Source organism: Triticum urartu, chromosome 6, assembly GCF_003073215.2.
Source record: "Triticum urartu cultivar G1812 chromosome 6, Tu2.1, whole genome shotgun sequence".
In the NCBI taxonomy this organism is placed as follows: Eukaryota; Viridiplantae; Streptophyta; class Magnoliopsida; order Poales; family Poaceae; genus Triticum; species Triticum urartu.
The window spans coordinates 16570743-16597751 of NC_053027.1; positions in this window are offsets into that span (position 1 = coordinate 16570743).

The window sequence follows — 27009 nt, forward strand, 5'->3', positions numbered from 1 at the left end:
GCCGTTTTCTTTTTGGTACTTTGTGCCATCATGAAACTTTGTAGAGAGCTTGGTTTGTTTGGAACCATCCTCTCTTTTGGGAGTTTGATATCTTTTTTTAGTGTGTATCAACCGACATCTCATTCCTCGATGTATCTTTTATGGATATCCTCCAAGTGATGATTTATTCATTTGGTATCTTTTCTTCACTTGGTTTTTCTTTGTCATTTGGTATCGGTTCTTGAAAGTCTTGAACATGCATATTAATTTGATGTAGTATTTTTAGCATGCTTTCTTTCTTGGACCCAATATATATGGGAAACTCCACCAAGTCTCAAATTGGATGAGATGTGCATGAAATTCATTTTCATATCTATATGCACATATTTATGTGGAGGTTGTCCTATGTATTGTTGGTTCTCTTAACTCTTTGGTCCCAATGAGTATGGGTACCATTTTGTTTGTGTTGTTGTTCTAGGAACAATTGGAGATGCATTGGATGCTCGGCTCACTCACAAGGAAGGTGGTGTCATCATGTGCTAATTGGAGTCAAGCTAGGATGATCAATGAACTACTACCTACCTTTAATTGGTATCTACTACATCCTTCCAATGATATCTCGGTAACAAGTATCTCTTCATGCATTCTTTTCTAGCATTCAACCTTGTGTAGGTTGCATCTTAGCATGATTTTCATTCCATCTTGTGATACTTGTTTCCTTTCTCAAAGCATCTCAACGATGATCTCATGTTGCTAGTTGTGATGTCTTTGATGGGTGTGTGGTAGGAATTCATTTATATACTATAAGACCATATCTAGCAATGTGCTATGCTTCCAAGAAAATATCTTATTGGTATATGTATGACTTCCTTTTGGATATCTTGTTCCTTTGTGTTGTAACTATTTCGGGTGTACATCCTTCTTTGTAGATATATATATCATCATGATTTCGTCTACCTAGAATCTTATACACTTGAGAGAAGTGGCATATCTAGATGATATCCTTTCTTTCACGTCCACCTTGTCTTTCTTATGTTATTTCTTTGGTGGCTCCGTGAAAGCTTTTGCCTTGAGTGTGTGTCTTCTATCATTGCATCTTGATGCACTCTTGTGTGGTGAAGATTATTTTCCTCATGCTTATCTTTACGAGGTTTTTGCCATCTTAATTGGTATCCCTCGTCTTGATGAGCCTTTCATCTTCTATCTTCACCGCGGGTTGTCACAAGCATAGGTTCTCTATATGCTTACTAGTAAGCTTGTGAACCCATTTGCTAGTTGTGTGTGGGAATGATAGGCCTTGCACCGTGTGCCTCATTCTTTGAAGACTTTATTGATGCTTAATGCTCTTCTGTACATTAGTCTTCTCAAGTGCATTGCCTTGACTCACACACATCTTTTTGGTTGAGCCCACTCTTAAGTTGCCTCTCTTACTTGTTGCTCAACCATGTGTTTGTTGCAAGTACTAGGCTTAGTTTCCTATATGCTCTCTTGCACTTGTTGTAAGTTTCTATTGATTTTGGGGGAGCTATGATCCTATTTTGTGCACTTTGTATCCAAATACAAAAATTCTTGATGTGCACAAATCATGGGGAGCTTCTCTAGTTTCTTTAGAACACTGCTCTGCTCTTATCATAATATCCTTTATTCATGTGGCTCATAGGATCATTGGCCTAGTTGGTTCAATTGGTATCTTTTGATAGCTTGCTTCAATTGGTATCTTTTGATTGCTTGATTGCTTGTTTCTCTCTTTGTTATGTCTTTGTGGCATATCTTCCTTTTGCAATCTTTGGGCCTCAATATAGTTTGTCTTCCTCCAAGTATTTACCGTTGGATATGTGTATTGCATTCCACTCTCTTGTTGAGAAATACACAATTTATGGAGGAACACATTTTATATTGGCCTTCTAAGCTTTTAGCCCATTTTGGCAATCGATGCCAATGGGGGAGAAGTTTCAGAGAGTTTTGTGGAGAAGTTTAGAGAGTTGTCTCTTCTGGCTTTGGTTTGTTCCTAAGCATACGCATCTCCTACGCATGCATTATTGGTTGTTGCATTGCATGGTGATGCATAATTCCTTATATAAACTCTCTTGAAAGTGATTGTCATCAATTACCAAAATGGGGGAGATTGAAAGGACATGAGGTGCCCCCATGTGTGGTTTTGGTAATTGATGACATTCTCTATGGACTAATGGTTGCATTGAGTTATATTTGAAGGATTTTTCCATAGGAATTTCTTGAAGTCCATGTGTTGGTTTCAAGGAGTTTATGGGTTGACTAAGGTGCTATTAAGGAATTATCCAAAGATTGGTCATGTGAGTGTTGAGCTTATTGCAAGCATGTCTTGAAGAAGAAGATTGTGTGATCATTCATGTTTACCTTCAAGACATCATCCAAACGAACAGAGTTGGAAAGATTCAAGGTTGATCAAGACTAAGTCAAGAGTGAATCAAGTTGATCAACTTACAAAATGTAGAAGATGTACCGAGAGGGATCAAGTGATCCCATGGTATGGTAAGCATTGTCCATTGCCTTTTGTGTACTAACCCATGGTCTATGTGAGAGTCTATGTGGGGTTAGGTACGTGTCCATGGGCTTGCGTCAAGAGGAAGATATCATACAACCCATGGAAAGGATGACATCAAGTGGTGATCGTCATCAAGATTGCCGTGTGCAAGTTCAAGTGGAGCATCATGAAGAGATCAAGTTCTTGAAGCTTGCCATCCATTGTGGTGTCAATGGACTTGTGAAGATGTGCCGAAGAGTGGCTCACCCATAGTGGAGTATGGGGGAGCAATCATCTAGTCTCCATCGACCCAACGCAATCAAGAAAGGTGGTCCATCTTGAGGAGGACAAGATCATCATCATCTAGCTCAAGTGGATCATATGCAAGGCAAAGGTTTGCCCTTGATAAGTTTTCTATTTTACCGGTCTCATGGTGGTAGTTGGGAGACCGGGTTATAGGATCGATAGCCGTACTATCAAGGGGGGCTCTCAAGTGAGTAGCTTGATCGTATCGTTCGTCGAGAGCTCAAACCATTGCATCCTTGCATCATGTTTCTTGGTTCTTGTTTGGTTCTCTTTGTGAGTCTTAGAGCTTATGGTCATCTTGATGACAAGCTTGAGTTCATCGAAAACGGAGTTTGCATGCGTCTTCTATGATGTTTTCGGTGTTGGAGGTTTTACCGGTCTTATACGAGGAAGGATTCTCACCATTTTCTTTTGGTCCTTTTCTCATTTGCTTATTATTGGTATTTCTATCAAGATTGTGTTAGCCCTTGTCGCTAGCTTTCCAACAAACTTGGTTTGTCGAATTCGGAGTCCGTTTGCAGAAGTTGTGATAGTTTTGGTGTTCTGAAAAGGCTGCAGCGGTACTACCGCGGGTAGGAGCGGAAGTAATTTTTTACTACCGCTCTTGGGAGCGGTACTACCGCTTGGAGAAGTACTACCGCGGCTACTTCCGTGGCTGTTTCCGCTCGGGACCAAAAACTCGTCACAAGTACAGCGGTGGTAGGCACGGATGTAATTTTTTAGTACCGCTCTCAAGCAGTAGTACCGCTACCCTTAGTAGTAGTACCACTACCCCTAGCGGTAGTACCGTGAGGTCAAGCGGTACTACCGCTCCGACGGTTCTTCTGGCTTTTTTGCCTCCTCGCTGTTGTGTTTCAAAGGGCTACTACCGCCCTAGCGGTATCTCTCTCGGGGTAGTCGCTCGGGCGGGCTGTGAGCATAACGGTTGGATTTTTCCCCACCTATAAAAGGGGGTCTTCTTCCCCATTGAACCTTATCCTTTTTAGCTTGTGTTCTTCCCCCATTGTTGACCTTCTTCGAGCTTGCTAACTCTCAATCCCTCCAATGATTCTTGCTAGTTCTTGAGGGAAAAGAGAGAGGAGATCTAGATCCACGTTTCCACCAATCACTTTCTCCTCTAAGTGAGGGGAACCCCTTGGATCTAGATCTTGGAGTTCTTCGTTTTCTCTTTTCGTTCTTCCTCTCATTTTCCTCCCTGGCATAGTTGCTTTGGTGGGATTTGGGAGAGAAGGACTTGGGCACTCCGTGTGCCCTTGCCATTGCATTTGGTGCATTGGTTTGCGTTCTCCACGGTGATACGTGGAAGTGAAGTTTGAGAAGCTTATTACTCTTGGGTGCTTTGGCACCCTAGAGCTTGTTCCTCTTGGGTGCCTTGGCGCCCTAGACGGTTGGTGGTGTCGGAGCTCAATCATTGTGGTGTAAAGCTCCGGGCAAGCGTCCGGGTCTCCAATTAGGTTGTGGAGATCGCCCCGAGCAATTTGACGGGTACGGTTGACCGCCCCCAAGGGTTGCCAAAGTGTACGGGTTCGGTTGACGGCCCCCAAGGGTTGCCATTTGTATGGGTTCGGTGACCGCCCTCAAGGGTCCCTTAGTGGAATCACGGCATCTTGCATTGTGCGAGGGCGTGAGGAGATACAGTGGCCTAGTGGCTTCTTGGGGAGCATTGTGCCTCCACAACACTCCAAACGGAGATTAGCATCCGCAAGGGTGTGAACTTCGGGATACATCATCGTCTCCGTGTGCCTCAGTTATCTCTTACCCGAGCTCTTTACTTATGCACTTTACTTTGTGATAGCCATATTGTTTCTCTTGTCATATATCTTGCTATCACCTTAGTGTTATCTTACTTAGCATAAGTTGTTGGTGCACATAGGTGAGCCTAGTTGTTGTAGGTTTTGTGCTTGACAAATTAACCGCTAGGTATTTCGCATTTGTTCAAGCCTAAACCGTAATTATTTAAAAGCACGTATTCACCCCCTCCCCCTCTAGGCGACATCCCGATCTTTCAATTGGTTTAAAGATAGCTTTTGGGTGAGTCATGAGACATGCATCAAGAAATGGTTGATCAAGATGGGATTTGCCCCTTCAATTAGGAGATATATTCACTCAGCCCTCTCGAGTGACCAGACTCCGAAAAGGATAACCATACGACTTGGGTTAAGTGTTAACCCGGTTCAGGAATCACTATCATGATTTTGACGGGAAGAGAGGTCGAGCTACCTACAAAGGTGACACATACTCGCCTTGAGTTCGACAACATATATCGTGAGGTAAAATGAATGTTGTAGATGACACATTGTCAATATTTATCAATATGACTTTGCGCACACATGAGAGTTGGCATGTTCTCCTAGGAGCCGTTACCAGCTATTGACTCGGGTCATCTCCATCTGTACGTGAACCTATGGGGTCGCGCTTAAGCGGCGGGAGCCCATTCAGTTTTGATCTGATTCAAAAATGGGTGTGGAATTCTAATGGGCCTCAAAGAAGGAAATATGCCCTAGAGGCAATAATAAAGTTATTATTTATTTCCTTATATCATGATAAATGTTTATTATTCATGCTAGAATTGTATTAACCGGAAACATAATACATGTGTGAATACATAGACAAACAGAGTGTCACTAGTATGCCTCTACTTGACTAGCTCGTTAATCAAAGATGGTTATGTTTCCTAACCATGAACAAAGAGTTGTTATTTGATTAACGAGGTCACATCATTAGTTGAATGATCTGATTGACATGACCCATTCCATTAGCTTAGCACCCGATCGTTTAGTATGTTGCTATTGCTTTCTTCATGACTTATACATGTTCCTATGACTATGAGATTATGCAACTCCCGTTTGCCGGAGGAACACTTTGTGTGCTACCAAACGTCACAACGTAACTGGGTGATTATAAAGGAGCTCTACAGTGTCTCCAAAGGTACATGTTGGGTTGGCGTATTTCGAGATTAGGATTTGTCACTCCGATTGTCGGAGAGGTATCTCTGGGCCCTCTCGGTAATACACATCACATAAGCCTTGCAAGCATTACAACTAATATGTTAGTTGTGAGATGATGTATTACAGAACGAGTAAAGAGACTTGCCGGTAACGAGATTGAACTAGGTATTGGATACCGACGATCGAATCTCGGGCAAGTAACATACCGATGACAAAGGGAACAACGTATGTTGTTATGCGGTCTGACCGATAAAGATCTTCGTAGAATATGTAGGAGCCAATATGGGCATCCAGGTCCTGCTATTGGTTATTGACCGGAGATTCGTCTCAGTCATGTCTACATTATTCTCGAACCGTAGGGTCCGCACGCTTAACGTTACGATGACAGTTATTATGAGTTTATGCATTTTGATGTACCGAAGTTAGTTCGGAGTCCCGGATGTGATCACGGACATGACGAGGAGTCTCGGAATGGTCGAGACATAAAGATTGATATATTGGATGACTATATTCGGACACCGGAAGGGTTCCGGAGAAGTTTCGGATAAAACCGGAGTACCGGAGGGGTTACCGGAACCCCCCGGGGGGTTAATGGGCCTTATGGGCCCAATACAGATATGGCCTCGGAACACGAGACCGAAAGGTCGAGCGTGAATCATATAGTAAGATATGAATCAACATAACGATGTTCACCATTGAAAACTTACTCATCTCACGTGATGATCGGTTATGGTTTAGTTGATTTGGGATCACGTGATCACTTAGAGGAATTTAGAGGGATGTCTATCTAAGGTGGGAGTTTCTTTAAGTAATTTGATTAATTGAACTTAAATTTATCATGGACTTAGTACCCTGATAGTATCTTGCTTATGTATGTTTTGATTGTAGATAGATGGCTCGTGCTGTTGTTCCGTTGAATTTTAAATGCGTTCCTTGAGAAAGCAAAGTTGAAAGATGATGGTAGCAATTACACGACTGGGTCCGTAATTTGAGGATTATCTCATTGCTGAACAGAAGAATTACGTCCTGGAAGCACCGGGGTGCCAGGCCTGCTGCTGGAGCAACGCCGGATGTTATGAACGTCTGGCCAGAGCAAAGCTGAATGACTACTCGATAGTTTCAGTGTGCCATGCTTTACGGCTTAGAATCGGGACTTCCAACGACGTTTTGAACGTCATGGAGCATATGAGATTGTTCAGGAGTTGAAGTTAATATTTCAAGGCAATGCCCCGAATTGAGAGATATGAAGTCTCCAATAAGTTCTATAGCTGCAAGATGGAGGAGAACAGTTCTGTCAGTGAGCATATACTCAAAATGTCTGGGTATAATAATCACTTGATTCAATTGGGAGTTAATCTTCCGGATGATTGCGTCATTGACAGAATTATCCAATCACTGCCACCAAGCTACAAGAGCTTCATGATGAACTATAATATGCAAGGGATGAACAAGACTATTCCCGAGCTCTTCGCAATGCTGAAAGCTGCGGAGGTAGAAATCAAGAAGGAGCATCAAGTGTTGATGGTTAACAAGACCACTAGTTTCAAGAAAAAGGGCAAAGGGAAGAAGAAGGGGAACTTCAAGAAGAACGGCAAGCAAGTTGCTGCTCAAGAGAAGAAACCCAAGTCTGGACCTAAGCCTGAAACTGAGTGCTTCTACTGCAAGCAGACTGGTCACTGGAAGCGGAACTGCCCCAAGTATTTGGCGGATAAGAAGGATGGCAAGGTGAACAAAGGTATATGTGATATACATGTTATTGATGTGTACCTTACTAGAGCTCGCAGTAGCACCTGGGTATTTGATACTGGTTCTGTTGCTAATATTTGCAACTCGAAACAGGGACTACGGAATAAGCGGGCACTGGCAAAGGACGAGGTGACGATGCGCGTGGGAAACAGTTCCAAAGTTGATGTGATCGCGGTCGGCACGCTACCTCTACATCTACCTTCGGGATTAATATTAGACCTAAATAATTGTTATTTGGTGCCAGCGCTGAGCATGAACATTATATCTGGATCTTGTTTAACGCGAGACGGTTATTCATTTAAATCAGAGAATAATGGTTGTTCTATTTATATGAGTAATATCTTTTATGGTCATGCACCCTTGAAGAGTGGTCTATTCTTATTGGATCTCGATAGTAGTAATACACATATTCATAATGTTGAAGCCAAAAGATGCAGAGTTGATAATGAAAGTGCAACTTATTTGTGGCACTGTCGTTTAGGTCATATCGGTATAAAGCGCATGAAGAAACTCCATACTGATGGACTTTTGGAACCACTTGATTATGAATCACTTGGTACTTGCGAACCGTGCCTCATGGGCAAGATGACTAAAACACCGTTCTCCGGTACTATGGAGAGAGCAACAGATTTGTTGGAAATCATACATACCGATGTATGTGGTCCGATGAATATTGAGGCTCGTGGCGGATATCGTTATTTTCTCACCTTCACAGATGCTTTAAGCAGATATGGGTATATCTACTTAATGAAACATAAGTCTGAAACATTTGAAAAGTTCAAAGAATTTCAGAGTGAAGTTGAAAATCATCGTAACAAGAAAATAAAGTTTCTACGATCTGATCGTGGAGGAGAATATTTGAGTTACGAGTTTGGTGTACATTTGAAAAACTGTGGAATAGTTTCGCAACTCACGCCACCCGAAACACCACAGCGTAATGGTGTGTCCGAACGTCGTAATCGTACTTTACTGGATATGGTGCGAGCTATGATGTCTCTTACTGATTTACCGCTATCGTTTTGGGGTTATGCTCTAGAGACGGCCGCATTCACGTTAAATAGGGCACCATCAAAATCCGTTGAGACGACGCCTTATGAACTGTGGTTTGGCAAGAAACCAAAGTTGTCGTTTCTTAAAGTTTGGGGCTGCGATGCTTATGTGAAAAAGCTTCAACCTGATAAGCTCGAACCCAAATCGGAGAAATGTGTCTTCATAGGATACCCAAAGGAAACTGTTGGGTACACCTTCTATCACAGATCCGAAGGCAAGACATTCATTGCCAAGAATGGATCCTTTCTAGAGAAGGAGTTTCTCTCGAAAGAAGTGAGTGGGAGGAAAGTAGAACTTGACGTGGTAACTGTACCTGCTCCCTTACTGGAAAGTAGTTCATCACAGAAAACTGTTTCAGTGACACCTACACCAGTTAGTGAGGAAGCCAATGATAATGATCATGAAACTTCAGATCAAGATACTACTGAACCTCGTAGATCAACCAGAGTAAGATCCGCACCAGAGTGGTACGGTAATCCTGTTCTGGAAGTCATGATACTAGATCATGATGAACCTACGAACTATGAAGAAGCGATGGTGAGCCCAGATTCCGCAAAGTGGCTTGAAGCCATGAAATCTGAGATGGGATCCATGTATGAGAACAAAGTATGGACTTTGGTTGACTTGCCCGATGATCGGCAAGCAATTGAGAATAAATGGATCTTTAAGAAGAAGACTGACGCTGATGGTAATGTTACTGTCTATAAAGCTCGACTTGTCGCAAAAGGGTTTTCGCAGTTAGGGATTGGACTACGATGAGACCTTCTCACCCGTAGTGATGCTTAAGTCTGTCCGAATCATGTTAGCAATTGCCGCATTTTATGATTATGAAATTTGGCAGATGGATGTCAAAACTGCATTCCTGAATGGATTTCTGGAAGAAGAGTTGTATATGATGCAACCGGAAGGTTTTGTCGATCCAAAGGGAGCTAACAAAGTGTGCAAGCTCCAGCGATCCATTTATGGACTGGTGCAAGCCTCTCGGAGTTGGAATAAACGCTTTGATAGTGTGATCAAAGCATTTGGTTTTATACAGACTTTGGAGAAGCCTGTATTTACAAAGAAAGTGAGTGGGAGCTCTGTAGCATTTCTGATATTATATGTGGATGACATATTACTGATTGGAAATGATATAGAATTTCTGGATAGCATAAAGGGATACTTGAATAAGAGTTTTTCAATGAAAGACCTCGGTGAAGCTGCTTACATATTAGGCATAAAGATCTATAGAGATAGATCAAGACGCTTAATTGGACTTTCACAAAGCACATACCTTGACAAGATTTTGAAAAAGTTCAAAATGGATCAAGCAAACAAAGGGTTCTTGCCTGTGTTACAAGGTGTGAAGTTGAGTCAGACTCAATGCCCGACCACTGCAGAAGATAGAGAGAAAATGAAAGATGTTCCCTATGCTTCAGCCATAGGCTCTATCATGTATGCAATGCTGTGTACCAGACCTGATGTGTGTCTTGCTATAAGTTTAGCAGGGAGGTACCAAAGTAATCCAGGAGTGGATCACTGGACAGCGGTCAAGAACATCTGGAAATACCTGAAAAGGACTAAGATATTGTTTCTTATATGAGGTGACAAGAGCTCACCGTAAAAAGGTTTCGTTGATGCAGCTTTGACACTGATCCGGACATTCTAATCGCAAACCGGATACGTGTTTACATTAAACGGTGAGCTGTCAGTTGGTGCAGTTCTAACAAAGTGTCGTTAGCAGGATTCTTACATGTGAAGCGCAAGGAGTACTAGCTTCTTCGGAAAAGCAGCGAACGAAGAGTCTGGATGAAGAGTTCCATATCCGATCTAGGTGTCATACCTAGTGCATCGGGTCCAATGAAAATCTTTTGTAACAATACTGGTGCAATTGCCTTGGCAAAGGAATCCAGATTTCACAAGAGAACCAAGCACATCAAGAGACACTTCAATTCCATCCGGGATCTAGTCCAGGTGGGAGACATAGAGATTTGCAAGATACATACGGATCTGAATGTTGCAGACCCGTTGACTAAGCCTCTTCCACGAGGCAAAACATGATTAGCACCAAGGCTCCATGGGTGTTAGAATCATTACAGTGTAATCTAGATTATTGACTCTAGTGCAAGTGGGAGACTGAAGGAAATATGCCCTAGAGGCAATAATAAAGTTATTATTTATTTCCTTATATCATGATAAATGTTTATTATTCATGCTAGAATTGTATTAACCGGAAACATAATACATGTGTGAATACATAGACAAACTTAGTGTCACTAGTATGCCTCTACTTGACTAGCTCGTTAATCAAAGATGGTTATGTTTCCTAACCATGAACAAAGTGTTGTTATTTGATTAACGAGGTCACATCATTAGTTGAATGATGTGATTGACATGACCCATTCCATTAGCTTAGCACCCGATCGTTTAGTATGTTGCTATTGCTTTCTTCATGACTTATACATGTTCCTATGACTATGAGATTATGCAACTCCCGTTTGCTGGAGGAACACTTTGTGTGCTACCAAACGTCACAACGTAACTGGGTGATTATAAAGGAGCTCTACAGGTGTCTCCAAAGGTACATGTTGGGTTGGCGTATTTCGAGATTAGGATTTGTCACTCCGATTGTCGGAGAGGTATCTCTGGGCCCTCTCGGTAATGCACATCACATAAGCCTTGCAAGCATTGCAACTTATATGTTAGTTGTGAGATGATGTATTACGGAACAAGTAAAGAGACTTGCCGGTAACGAGATTGAACTAGGTATTGAGATACCGATGATCGAATCTCGGGCAAGTAACAATACCAATGACAAAGGGAACAACGTATGTTGTTATGCGGTCTGACCGATAAAGATCTTCGTAGAATATGTAGGAGCCAATATGGGCATCCAGGTCCCGCTATTGGTTATTGACCGGAGACATGTCTCGGTCATGTTACATTGTTCTCGAACCCGTAGGGTCTGCACGCTTAAGGTTACGATGACAGTTATATTATGAGTTTATGCATTTTGATGTACCGAAGTTTGTTCGGAGTCCCGGATGTGATCACGGACATGACGAGGAGTCTCGAAATGGTCGAGACATAAAGATTGATATATTGGAAGCCTATGTTTGGATATCGGAAGTGTTCCGGGTGAAATCGGGATTTTACCGGAGTACCGGGAGGTTACCGGAACCCCCGGAATCATATGGGCCTTAGTGGGCCTTAGTGGAAAGGTGAAAGGGCTGCCCATAAGGGCTGCGCGCCTCCCCCCCTCCCCTAGTCCTATTAGGACTAGGAGAGGTGGTCAGCCCCCTCTCTCTCTTCTCCCCCCCCCGAATCTCGGGCAAGTAACATACCGATGACAAAGGGAACAACGTATGTTGTTATGCCGTCTGACCGATAAAGATCTTCGTAGAATATGTAGGAGCCAATATGGGCATCCAGGTCCCGCTATTGGTTATTGACCGGAGACGTGTCTCGGTCATGTCTACATTGTTCTCGAACCGTAGGGTCCGCACGCTTAACGTTACGATGACAGTTATTATGAGTTTATGCATTTTGATGTACCGAAGGTTGTTCGGAGTCCCGGATGTGATCACGGACATGACGAGGAGTCTCGAAATGGTCGAGACATAAAGATTGATATATTGGAAGCCTATGTTTGGATATCGGAAGTGTTCCGGGTGAAATCGGGATTTTACCGGAGTACCGGGAGGTTACCGGAACCCCCCGGGAGCTATATGGGCCTTAGTGGGCTTTAGTGGAAAGGAGAAAGGGGCAGCCCAAGGTGGCTGTGCGCCTCCCCCCTTCCCCTAGTCCTATTAGGACTAGGAGAGGTGGCCGGCCCCCTCTCTCTCTTTCCCCCCTCAAGGAATCCTATTCCAACTGGATTGGGGGGGGGGGATCCTACTCCCAGAGGGAGTAGGACTCTCCTGGCGCGCCCTCCCTTGGCCGGCCAGCCTCCCCCCTCTAGTCCTTTATATACAGAGGCAGGGCACCCCAAAGAACACACAAGTTGATCCATGTGATCTTTTCCTTAGCCGTGTGCGGCGCCCCCAGCCACCATAGCCCTCGATATTACTGTAGCGGAGTTTAGGCAAAGCCCTGCTGCTGTAGTGCATCAAGATCGTCACCACGCCGTCGTGCTGACGGAACTCTTCCCCGACACTTTGCTGGATCGGAGTCCGGGATCGTCATCGAGCTGTACGTGTGCTAAGAACTCGGAGGTGCCGGAGTAACGGTGCTTGGATCGGTCGGATCGGGAAGACGTACGACTACTTCCTCTACATTGCGTCAACGCTTCCGCAGTCGGTCTGCGTGGGTACGTAGACAACACTCTCCCCTCTCGTTGCTATGCATCACCATGATCTTGCGTGTGCGTAGGAATTTTTTTGAAATTACTGCGTTCCCCAAACAGTATGGACGTGGATGCATTTCTTTTTTACTTCTGGTGTTACTTGTACTACCTTGACAGAAGATGAATAGATTGAAAACTTTTCCCTTAAACAAAAATAGACCTACCTGTTCACTTTTATAAATCCCTATGCTCGTTACGTCAAATATTTTTTAACACAACCGCTAAGTTGCAACACGTAATTGCTCATTTCTTAATTCTTTTGCGGGATCCAATATTTGTTAATCAATCAGTTGGCCAGGCTATTCCTTCGTTCGTCACATCAATATTTTTTTAGAGAAGGAGGAAGAAGGAAGACCCCCGGCCTCTGCATCTAGACGATGCATACAACCATTTTATTAATTATTGACATGAGACCTTACAAAGTCATACAACAATAAGACTAAAGCCACCGTCTAAGCAACATCTGTCGGTACTCCTATCCAATTGATGAAGGGGCGCTGAAAGTCTAGGCCTAATACCAAACATACCTCACAGCCAAACCTAACATCTAAGACTTGAGGTCCCAACCAGGACGCCTGCCGGGTATGGGCAACCACCAGTCCGGCGTGCTCCTCAACTAGGACGCCTGCCGGGTATGAGGCCGCCGCAGCCACCTGCCACCAATCCATCTTTAGAGCTGTACTGCTTCATCTACCTTGCCCGGTCTAGCTGCCGCCGACGCCACCATGACGCCAGACAGCGTCACCCTCCTGCGCGAGTCCATGTCCGCTCATCGGGCAACAAGTCTCCACTGCGCCACGCCGCCGAGATCCGTCGTCATCAATGGGCAAGATGAAACACCGCTCCGCCTCTTGTCCCTTCCAAACATCACTTGCTCCAAAACGATGCCCCTAGGAGGGAGAACAACACCGAAGGCACCGTCATCGTCCAATCCAGTAGACCCAGATCTAGGGTTTCCCCCGGAACTTCCCGATCAGGTTGACGTGACCTACAACGACGATGCCTCAAGAAGCGAATGACGTCCGAGACGCTACCATCACCCGCCAAGACCGCAGTCAGGCACGATTTTCACCAGAAGCCACGTCTTCCCGACCTCGTGGCTAGCTGGAACCGAGGAACCTCGCCACGAAGACGTACATCGCCGTCGGTACTCCGGCAGAGATCCGGCATCTCCTCACCGGCCCTCCACGCGCGCCACTGGTCGTGAAGGCCTCCCCGCGATGGATCCAATCGGGGCGTTGGATCCACAGTCACCGGCGCCACCATCCCGACCAGAACAGCCCACCCCGCCGGATGGGGCACGACCACCGCCGTCCATTCAGGGCCACCGCTCCGCCGCTATGGTGCTTCGGCCACCGCCGCACCGCCTGGGGTCGCCGCCCCAGCCGCGCCTTCGGATCGCATGAGAGGAGCCGCCCCTACCGCCTCAGATGAGATCCATCCGGGTCCACCCGCCCAGGATGCTTCGGCACCGGGCCCGCCGCCACGCGGCCCACACCGGCGGCAGCGGCGGTAGGAGGAGGCGCTAGGGTGCTGGCGAAGCTAGGGTTTCGGGGCCCCTAGCGTCGCCCAGGGGGAGGCGACGCGAGGGGTGTGTGGCTATTGATTACTTAAGAGCGATAATATACCTCCCCTTCGTCATATCAATGGAATGAGTATAATTAACAGTTGGGGAAACACACAAAAGGGGATTCTACTTCACATATGAAGATGGCTTTTAGAAAACTAAAATTCAGAGGATGTGTATCTGAATTCCATCAGGCTCTGGACACAAATCCACAAGATTCTGTTCCCTCTGAAGACGGAGGAGATGGGGTGGACCTTTGGCAAGAAGCTGGGTATAGTCCTCGCAGTGTCACATCAGAACAAGGTTTTCGTCGACGAGTATCTCCGCATCCGTGTGGAACATCGGGTGGGCACACCGCTGAGGAAGCATGTTGGGTTCACTCCGGTCGGAAGCACCAAAGAGATCAAGTTTGAGGTGAAATATGAAAAACTTCCAAATTTTTGTTTTTGTTGTGGCATCTTGGGACATACGACGGAAAGGTTCTGTAGTGTGCCAAAGGAACTGCGAAAGCCAATCTTTTCCATCAACATGAAGGCACCGCCGCACTGGAAGCGCATCCTCGACTTTGGAGGTACTTCGGAGGGTGCTGGGACCAAGCTCCCGGACAAGGTTATCTCTGCGGTGGCCAAGGCTGTTGGTAGCCTATCTGTGGCTGCGGCAGACCTGGTTACCGCGGGGGACATGAACAAGGCGCCGGTGTCAGAGGGCACCCAGGAGGGGAGGCTCCTGGCCTCTAGCATCGATACGACGGGTCTCCATACATCGGTCCAGGAGGAGCAGCAGCAAAATAAGGTGACTGGGGGCGACATCTTCATCAACTTGGTCGCTCCTGGGTTACCTGAAAATGCTGCTGTGATGCACAAGATGGATATGGAAGCGGATGGTGCTTCACACACGTTGGCCCCTGGTGGCTTGGCGTGTTGTGAGGATCCAGCCAATATGCCAAAACAACTCCAAGGGCTACCTGATGCTACACATCCTATGCAGCTAGAGGGAGTGGCTATGGGAGGTCAACCGCAAGAGGAGGCTCTTGTACAGGACGCTCACAAGGTTGCTGATGCTGCTGGAGTACGACCGCCTGCTCTGGCTGCTGCTGGAGTGCAGCGGTGGAAGAGACTTCATCGACAAGAACAAGACGAGAAGGCTATGTTACAGTATGTGTGTGCTAAACATGCAGTTTTTGGTGTGCCCACGCCACCGAACAACGACAGTGAGCTCTTCGGTCGCAAGGCGGCCTTTGCTGCCATGATTGAAAGTACGGCGGGTAGCAAGAGGTGCTGTCAAGATGACCAAGACCTTATCATAAGCATGAACACCTCTAGTACTGATAGCTTAGAGGTTAGGGGTGATTTAGATATGAGTGTGGCATGTAAAAGAGTGTGTGTTGAGAGAGTTGAAACTGTAGTAGGCTTAGATGGGTCTACTGTGCATGTAATAGAGGAAGTAGATGGTGGTGAGGTGGTGGTTGAGGGTAGAAGGAGAGAATCTGTAGGGAAGGAGAGAGATGTTGAGGACACTGCCAAGGAAGCTACCGGCCCTGGGGCTGCCGGTCTACTACCGGCGCGCTTGACGACGCCCGTCAGGAGCCATGAAAATGATATGTTGGAACTGTTGAGGGTTGGGTCGACCTTGGACAGTCCAAGAGCTTGTTTGTCTCACTAAGACACATCAACCCAATGTTATCTTTCTTTCCGAAACAAGGCAAAATAAAGAATATGTTAAGAGTTTGCGGTATCGCTTGGGTATGAAAAATGTTTTCTCTGTTTCTGTGCCAGGCAAAGGGGGTGGACTAGCGGTATTTTGGGATGATCTGTACACTTTGGAGTTGAAAAAATATGGTGAACACTTCATCGACATGTACATTTGCAATGGTGCTGGAAGTAAATGGAGAAGTACATTTGTCTATGGGGAACCAAAGGCGAGCCAAAGGTATGTGATGTGGGAGTTGTTAAGACGAATTAAACCTCTTGGGGCTGGGCCGTGGTTTATGGTTGGGGATTTTAATGTAGCAATGTGGCAGAATGAGCACTTTTCTCGGATTAAGCGAGCGCAAAAACTTATGGCTAATTTTCGTGAAGTTCTCTCTGATTGCAACCTATTTGATTTGGGTTTTCATGGAGTTCCTTGGAGAGAGAGGAAGGCAAAAAACGTGAAAGTTAGGCTCGACCGTGCGGTCGCTTGCCCTCAATGGTCTTCTATTTTCCCAACTGCAAGGTCTCTCATATTATTAGTTCCAGATCCGATCATTGTCCTATTCTTATTGAATTGATGGGTGCCTCTCGCTCCGGTCCTTTTGTTAAACAGTTGAAATATGAAGCGTACTGGGAGAGAGAGGAAGCGGAGTTGAAAGTGCATATTGAATCATGCTGGAACAAAAGTTCGCACATCAATGATCTGGGAGATGTGGCAAATAATTTGGACAAGATGATGAAATCTCTTCATGGTTGGAGTAAGGTTCACATAGGCTATCTGCCAAAAAAGCTTGAAGCTGCTCGTAACAGGTTAAATGTGCTTTTTAAGAGAAATGATCATACTGCAATAGAGGAGAGGAAGAAAATACTATCAGAGATGGATGAGCTCCTAATAAAGGAAGAAATTATGTGGAAGCAAAGATCTTGTTTGGACAAAATGAGATGGGGGGATAGGAATACTAATTTTTTTCATAGGAAAGCCACTTGGCGAGCGAAGAAGAATAATATTTCTGCTATTAAAAGAAGCGATGGATCTCTGTCTCAGGATATGGATGAAATCAAAGGTATGGCTAACTTGTTTTTCAAGAACCTGTACTGTTGTGATCATACAGTTAACCCATCTCGTATTATTCCACTTGTTCCAACATTGGTGAATGATGAAATGAATGAGGAGTTATGCAAACAATTTTCTGAGCAAGAAATTAGTGACACACTTTTCCAAATTGGGCCTTTGAAGGCGCCAGGACCTGATGGGTTTCCAGCCAGATTATTCCAGAGGAACTGGGGTTTGTTAAAGGAAGATATCGTTTGTGCCGTCCAGCAATTTTTTCTTTCAGGAATTATGCCTGAAGGGATTAATGATACTACCATTGTTCTTATAACTAAAGTGAAGAATCCCCAAGCGATGAAGGATTTTTGACCTATTAGCATTTGCAGCGTCATATATAAAATTATTTCCAAGTGCCTCGTAAATAGAATGAGACCCCTCTTGGATGGTATGATTTCTCCTACTCAAAGTGCCTTCATTCCTGGAAGATTAATCTCTGATAATTCTCTCATCGCTTTTGAATGTGCATTCATTGAATACTTTGAAAGATAGTCGTGGTGAATATTGTGCATATAAGTTGGATCTTGTTAAAGCATATGATCGTGTGGACTGGAAGTTTCTGGAAAGTATGCTTGGAGCGTATGGCTTTGCGCCAACTTGGATAAAGTGGATTATGGCATGTGTTACATCAGTTAAATTTTCAGTGAGATTTAATGGGCAGTTACTGGAGTCTTTTCATCCTCGTGTGGGCTTAGGCAAGGAGATCCATTATCACCATACTTGTTTCTCTTTATGGCTGAAGCGCTTTCTTTGCTTTTTAATGATGCTTCGGCAAGACGGGTGATTCAAGATTTTCGGTTGAACAGATATGCTCCAGGTATCTCTCATTTATTATTTGCTGACGATAGCCTTCTATTTTTTAAGGGTTCTATGGAGCAAGTTTTGGCCGTCAAAGGTATTTTGACTGCTTATGAGGAGGGTACAGGTCAATTGTTAAGCCCAGAAAAATGTTCCATTTTGTTTGGGAAAAAAGTTGCTTTGGAAGACCAGGTGTCCATTTTGGTTATCCTTCAGATCTCAAGTGAAGGATTTGATGATAAGTACCTGGGTTTACCAGTGCCGGAAGGTCGTATGAAGGCGGGCAAATTTCAGTCTACCAAAGATAAAGCAATTAAGCGAGGGGCAGACTGGGTTGAAAAATATGCTTCCAGCGGGTTAAGGAAATTCAAATCAAATCTGTTATTCAGGCCATTTCGGTCTATGGCATGAGTATTTTTAAATTTCCCATGTCCCTCTGTGATGATTTATCGCAAATTATTCGGAATTTTTGATGGGGTGATGATGAGAATAGAAGGAGAACTCATTGGTTGGCTTGGGATAAGATGACAAGACCAAAAGGTGAAGGGGTATGGGCTTTCTTGATCTCAGGCTATTTAATCAAGCACTTCTGGCCAAACAAGCATGGCGTTTATTGGTTTTTTCGGACTCTTTGTGTGCTAAGGTGATGAAAGCAAAATATTATCCGCATGGACATCTTATTGATACTGTATTCCCGCAATCGTCATCGCTTCTGCGGCAAGGTATTATGCATGGCCTCGAATTATTGAAACAGGGTGTAATCTGGAGAGTTGTTGATGGGACCAGTATAAACATATGGAGAGACAATTGGATTCCTAGGGAGTGTGGCCTGAAGATTACTGCCAAGAAAAACAGAACAAGGATCAAATGGGTGTCCGAGTTATTTAGGTCAAATACTAGGAGGTGGGATGAGAATCTGATCAGGCATCTATTTTACCCTCATGATGCAGAAGAAATCTTAAAGCTGCGCACGCTGAATTTGGGTGAGGGAGATTTTATTGCCTGGCATCATGAGAAAACTGGCATGTTTTCAGTTAAGAGTGCGTACAGACTTGCTCAGAACCTCATGGACTCGAAGGTTAATGTGGGAAATTCTAGTGTAGCAGTAAATGTTGAAAGAAGGATCTGGATATTATCTGGAAAGCTAATGTCCCTCAGAAGATTAGAATATTTGCTTGGCGGGTGGCTTCAAATAGTTTGGCAGTTCAAGTTAATAGGGTTAAACACCATCAAGCTACCCTGAGAACGTGCAGAATTTGTGGCATCGAAGATGAATGCACTTTTCATGCTTTGGTGAGTTTTCCAAAGGCACGTGCATTTCGTTTGGCTTTGAGAAAAGTGTGGAATTTGCCTGCCGAAGTGCTTTTTAAAAATATTGGGCCAGATTGGTTTCTTATTTTACTGGATCAATTAAGTCCAACAGTGCGTGAGCAAACTATTTTCACGTTATGGAGAGCTTGGCACTTGAGGAATGATTTGATTTTTGCTAAAGGTAAAGAATCCATATTAGCCTTTGTAAATTTTGTTCATAATTACTGGGCTTCCTTTTCGTCTTGCCACTCAAAAACGCAGGGAGTGATAAGTTACAAAGGCAAGGAATTGGGGGAGGGCATTCAGGATTCGAATAATCACTACTAGGGAAAAGGCTAGCAGCAGCGCGGGTTTTAGGTGTATCAGTAGCACGGTGACCGGCGCTACTAATAAGGCGCTACAGCTAACACGTAGCAGTAGCGCGTGCTCACCAGCGCTACTGCTACACAAGTGTAGCAGCAGCGCGCTTAATGGAAGTCGCTACTGCTAATAGCTATAGCGCGCTTCTCCTGTGCGCGCTACTGCTACTACGCGCTGCTGCTAACTTTTTCTCCACTCGCTACTGCTAATTTTAGTAGTTTTTTGTTTTTTTCGGCATATTTGTTTTGTATTTGAACAGGCTTTATAGAAGAATCTTTAGCACATACAAATGTCATCATGATACACATACAAATGCCTGCGAGACCATAAATGTAATCATAGCATATACATACAAATAGTCTCATCATAATCATCATCCAACACAAAGTGGTATCTTGTCATCATCTCGAAAATAGCGATACATGCAAGTCTCGAATACTTGCAACTACAACTCTCATCCATCTAAACAAAGGTATACGCGAGAAGAGCTATCACTATGAGTGAGAGCGGAACTATGCAGTACATGAGGTGGCGGTTACGAGTCCTCTCTCGCGCTAGCGTGAACCTCAAGTAACTAGCTTCTCCTTCTTGTCTGCTTTTGAAGCCTTTATGGCTGGCGCCCGAGAACCCATTCACTTGCCTGACACTCATGCCACTCGTTGTACACCCCCGGAACCTTCCCTTTGTACACGACATAGCACTTCCATCTCGCCATCAAGAAACTAGGTACCTGTTAGAGATGCATTACGTCTCCAACGTATCTATAATTTTTGATTGCTCCATGCTACTTTATCTACTGTTTTGGACTATATTGGGCTTTATTTTCCACTTTTATATTATTTTTGGGACTAACCTATTAACCGGAGGCCCAGCCCAGAATTGCTGTTTTTTTGCCTATTTCAGTATTTCGAGGAAACAGAATATCAAACAGAGTCCAAACGGAATAAAACCTTCGGGAACGTGATCTACTCACCGAACGTGATCCAGGAGACTTGGACCCTACTCCAAGAAGTTTCTGGGGAGGTCACGAGGGTGGAGGGTGCGCCCCCTGCCTCGTGGGCCCCTCGGAGCTCCACCGACGTGCTTCTTCCGCCTATATATCTCCATATACCCTAAAAACATCCGTGAGCACAATAGATCGAGAGTTCCGCCGCCAGAAGCCTCCGTAGCCACCGAAAACCAATCTAGACCCATTCCGGCACCCTGCCGGAGGGGGAAATCCTTCTCCGGTGGCCATATTCATCATCCCGGTGCTCTCCATGACGAGGAGGGAGTAGTTCTCCCTCGGGGCTGAGGGTATGTACCAGTAGCTATGTGTTTGATCTATCTCTCTCGTGTTCTTGAGATGATATGATCTTGATGTATCGCGAGCTTTGCTATTATAGTTGGATCTTATGTTTCTCCTCCCCCTCTTCTCTCTTGTAATGAATTGAGTTTTCCCCTTGAAGTAATCTTATCGGATTGAGTCTTTAAAGACTTGAGAACACTTGATGTATGTCTTGCCGTGGATATCTGTGGTGACAATGGGATACCACGTGCCACATGAGGTATGTTTTGGTGACCAACTTGCGGGTTTCGTGACATTGGGAACCTATGCATAGGGGTTGGCACATGTTTTCGTCGTGATTCTCCGGTAGAACTTTGGGGCACTCTTTGAGGTCCTTTGTGTTGGATGAATAGATGAATCTGAGATTGTGTGACGCATATCGTATAATCATACCCACGGATACTTGAGGTGACATTGGAGTATCTAGGTGACATTAGGGTTTTGATTGATTTGTGTCTTAAGGTGTTATTCTAGTACGAACTCTAGGGCTGTTTGTGACACCTATAGGAATAGCCCAACGGATTGATTGGAAAGAATAACTTTGAGGTGGTTTCGTACCCTACCATAATCTCTTCGTTCGTTCTCCACTATTAGTGACTTTGGAGTGACTCTTTGTTGCATGTTGAGGGATAGTTATGTGATCCAATTATGTTAGTATTGTTGAGGGAACTTACACTAGTGAAAGTATGAACCCTAGGCCTTATTTCCTATCATTGCAATACCGTTTACGCTCACTTTTACCATTAGTTACCTTGCTGTTTTTATAATTTCAGATTACAAATACCTTTATCTACCATCCATATTGCACTTGTATCACCATCTCTTCGCCGAACTAGTGCACCTATACAATTTACCATTGTATTGGGTGTGTTGGGGACACAAGAGTCTCTTTGTTATTTGGTTGCAGGGTTGCTTGAGAGAGACCATCTTCATCCTACACCTCCTACGGATTGATAAACCTTAGGTCATCCACTTGAGGGAAATTTGCTACTGTCCTACAAACCTCTGCACTTGGAGGCCCAACAACGTCTACAAGAAGAAGGTTGTGTAGTAGACATCAAGCTCTTTTCTGGCGCCGTTGCCGGGGAGGTGAGTGCTTGAAGGTATATCTTTAGATCTTGCAATCGAGTCTTTTAGTTTCTTGTTTTATCACTAGTTTAGTTTATAAAAGAAAACTAAAAATGGAATTGAGTTTGTCTCATACGCTTCATCTTTTTAATATCTTTCGTGAGTATGATGGAAAGGATAATTGTGCTCAAGTGCTAGAAGAAGAGATCTCTAAAATGTTTGGCACTAAATATTTGAATGATGAGCATGATTGCAATGTTGTTAGTACGAATTCTTTGAATATCCATGATGCTAATGATGATTGCACTAGTTATGATGAAAATGCCTCCTATAAACATGTCAATTTTTGTGGAGTAGACTGGGTTTGCAAGTACACACCAAATAGGGAAGATAGATATTGCAAGAGGCATAAGTACTTAGAAACCAAATTGTTGCAAGAAGAGCTAGATGAATGTGCTGAAAATTTATCTTTTCTTAGCCCTACTTGTGAACTTTGCAATGAACGTGATCATTTTAGTACCCAATGCAAATTGTTTCATGAGCGTATCGTGTCCAAAAATTGTGATGACTTGATTTCCCTTGCACATCATAATGAACTTAGTTTGCTCTTGGGTTATGAAGAAATTAAACGTAGAACTAAGGATATTCCAAAATTTGCCCTTGATAAAGTTCTTCATTTTGATCTAGAGGAAATTTATATGTATTGCGCGGTGAATTGCATTGAAAATCCTTATATTGCCAATTACATAAAGAAAAGAAAACAAATAGAAGATGAAGAGAATGCTAACGAAAGGGAAGAGACTTCCCAATATTCTCCTATTATTTCTTATGATGAATCAGGTAACGAAGAGGAGCCTCCTATTCAACCAATCTCATTAATAAGGAGCTCCAAAAAGAGGATTGAACCCACACATGATGTGGTGAAGAAGAAGAAAAGAAAAAGGAAGAGAGGTAAAAAGTATATCCCTCCCAAATAATGTGCTCCTATTACTATTGTGCCTCATGAAAATATAATTGTGGAAGATAATGATACTTCTTATGATCTTGAAAATCTTTTTGGCACTTGCTTGGAAGAATATGATAATTGCTATACTATTGGTGCTATCCATACTATTAATGATGAGAGTGATTATGCTTATGATATGAAAAGGCCCAAGCTTGGGGATGCTATGTTTGATGAAGATGATGTTTTTGAGAATATATTTGCTGCAATTAATGTTTGTCCCAAGCTTGGGGATGCTACGTTTAATGAAGATGATATTTTTAGTCTCCCAAGTTTTGATATGCAAATTTATAATGATGATAGCATGCCTCCTACCTATGATGATTATTGTGATGATACTTATGCTATAAAAAGTAGTGATTATATTTATAAAACTTGTCATGATTATGGTTACCCCTTTTCTGAACATTACTCTTTTAATGTGGAAACAATTTATAGTATCCAAGTCTCTTATGATACTCCCACTATTATTCATGAGAAGAATTTTGCTTATGTGGAGAGTAATAAAATTCTATGCTTATGATCATGAAAAGAATGCTTTAGGTGCTGGTTATATTGTTGAATTCATTCATGATGCTACTGAAAATTATTATGAGGGAGGAATATATGCTTGTAGGAATTGCAATAATATCAAGTTTCCTCTCTATGTGCTTAAAATTTTGAAGTATGCTTGTTTTACCTTCCTATGCAAGTTGATTCTTGTTCCCACAAGTTGTTTGCTCACAAAATCCCTATGCATAGGAAGTATGTTAGACTTAAATTGCTAGTCATATTCTTCATGATGCTCTCTTTATGTTTCAATTCTTATCTTTTATGTGAGCATCATTGAAATCATCATGCCTAGCTAGGGGCGTTAAACGATAGCGCTTGTTGGGAGGCAACCCAATTTTATTTTTTCCTTGCTTTTTGTTCCTGTTTAGTAATAAATAATTCATCTAGCCTCTGTTTAGATGTGGTTTTATGTTTAATTAGTGTTTGTGCCAAGTAGAACCTTTGGGAAGACTTGGGGAAAGTCTTGTTGACCATGCTGTCAAAAACAGAAACTTTAGCGCTCACGAGAATTGCTGCCATTTTTATTTGGAGAGCGTATTTAGTTAATTTTTTGCAGATGATTAATAGATAAATTCCTCAGGTCCAGTCTAATTTTGGTAGAATTTTTTGGGTTCCAGAAGTTTGCGTTAGTAACAGATTACTACAGACTGTTCTGTTTTTGACAGATTCTGTTTTGCGTGTGTTGTTTGCTTATTTTGATGAATCTATGGCTAGTAAAATAGTTTATAAACCATAGAGAAGTTGGAATACAGTAGGTTTAACACCAATACAAATAAAGAACAAGTTCACTACAGTACCTTAAAGTAGTCTTTTGTTTTCTTTCTCTAACGGAGCTCACGAGATTTCTATTGAGTTTTGTGTTGTGAAGTTTTCAAGTTTTGGGTGAATTCTTTTGATGGATTATGGAACAAGGAGTGGCAAGAGCCTAAGCTTGGGGATGCCCATGGCACCCCCAAGATAATCAAGGACACCAAAGCCAAGCTTGGGGATGCCCCGGAAGGCATCCCCTCTTTCGTCCACTTCCATCGGTAATTTACTTGGAGCTATATTTTTATTCACCACATGATATGTGTTTTGCTTGGAGCGTCTTGTATTATTTGTGTCTTTGCTTGTTAGTCTACCACAATCATCCTTGCTGTACACACCTTTTGAGAGAGCCATGTATGAATTGAAATTTGTTAGAATACTCTATGTGCTTCACTTATATCTTTTGAGCTTGATAGTTTACTCTATGTGCTTCACTTATATCTTTTTGAGCGTGATAATTTTTGCTCTAGTGCTTCACTTAGATCTTTTAGAGCACGGTGGTGGTTTGTTTTAAAGAAACTTGATCTCTCATGCTTCACTTAGATTATTTTGAGAGTCGTTAATAGCATGGTAATTTGCTTAATGTTAATATACTTGGTATTCAAGATATGTGAAACTTTCTTTTTAGTGGGTTGAATACTAAGATAAGTTTGATGCTTGATAATTGTTTTGAGATATGGAGGTGATAATATCATAGTCGTGCTAGTTGAGTAGTTGTGAATTTGAGAAATACTTGTGTTGAAGTTAGCAAGTCCCGTAGCATGCACGTATGGTTAAAGTTGTGTAACAAATTTGAAGCATGAAGTGTACCTGGCTTGTGCATCCTTATGAGTGGCGGTCGGGGACGAGCGATGGTCTTTTCCTACCAATCTATCCCCCTAGGAGCATGCGCGTAGTACTTGATTTTTGATGACTTCTAAATTTTTGCAATAAGTATATGAGTTCTTTTGACTAATGTTGAGTCCATGGATTATACGCACTTTTACCTTTCCGCCATTTGCTAGCCTCTTCGGTACCGTGCATTGCCCTTTCTCACATTGAGAGTTGGTGCAAACTTCGCCGGTGCATCCAAACCCCGTGATATGATACGCTCTTTCACACATAAACCTCCCTATATCTTCCTCAAAACAGCCACCATACCTACCTATCATGGCATTTCCATAGCCATTCCGAGATATATTGCCATGCAACTTCCATCATCCATCATCATCCATCATCATCATCATGACATGCTTTACTTTTGTCATATTGCCATTGCATGATCTTGTAGTTGACATCGTATTTGTGGCAAAGCCACCATGCATTATTTTTCATACATGTCACTCTTGATTCATTGCACCATCCCGGTACACCGCCGGAGGCATTCATATAGAGTCATATCTTGTTCTAGTATCGAGTTGTAATCATTATGTTGTAATCAATAGAAGTGTGATGATCATCATTATTAGAGCATTGCCCAATCAAAAAAGAGAAAGGCCAAAAAGAAAAAAAGAAAGGCCCAAAAAAAGAGAGAGAAAATAAAAAGGGCAATGCTACTATCTCTTTTTCCACACTTGTGCTTCAAAGTAGCACCTTGTTCTTCATGTAGTGAGTCTCATATATTGTGCTTCAAAGTAGCACCATGATTTCATATAGTGAGTCTCATAAGTTGTCTTGTTCATACTAGTGGGAATTTTTCATTATAGAACTTGGCTTGTATATTCCAACGATGGGCTTCCTCAAAATGCCCTAGGTCTTCATGAGCAAGCAAGTTGGATGCACACCCACTAGTTTTCTTTTGTTGAGCATTCTTAGCTCTAGTGCATCCGTTGCATGGCAATCCCTACTCCTTGCATTAACATCAATTGATGGGCATCTCCATAGCTCATTGATTAGCCTCGTTGATGTGAGACTTTCTCCTTTTTTGTCTTCTCCACACAATCCCCATCATCATATTCTAAACCACCCATAGTGCTATGTCCATGGCTCGCGCTCATGTATTGCGTAAAGGTTGAAAATTTTTGAGATTATTTGAGTATGAAACAATTGCTTGGCTTGTCATCGGGGGTATAGAAGTTGGGAACATCTTTGTGTGACGAAAATGAAGCATAGCCTAACTATATGATTTTGTAGGGATGAACTTCCTTTGGCCATGTTATTTTGAGATGACATAATTGTTTGATTAGTATGCTTGAAGTATTATCATTTTTATGTCAATATGAACTTTTGTCTTGAACCTTTCGGATCTGAATATTCATACCATGATTAAGAAGATTTACATTGAAATTATGCCAAAGTATCACTCCGCATCAAAAATTCTCTTTTTATCATTTACCTACTCGAGGACGAGCAGGAATTAAGCTTGGGGATGCCTGATACGTCTCCAACGTATCTATAATTTTTGATTGCTCCATGCTACTTTATCTACTGTTTGGACTATATTGGGCTTTATTTTCCACTTTTATATTATTTTTGGGACTAACCTATTAACCGGAGGCCCAGCCCAGAATTGCTGTTTTTTTGCCTATTTCAGTTTCGAAGAAACAGAGAATATCAAACGGAGTCCAAACGGAATGAAACCT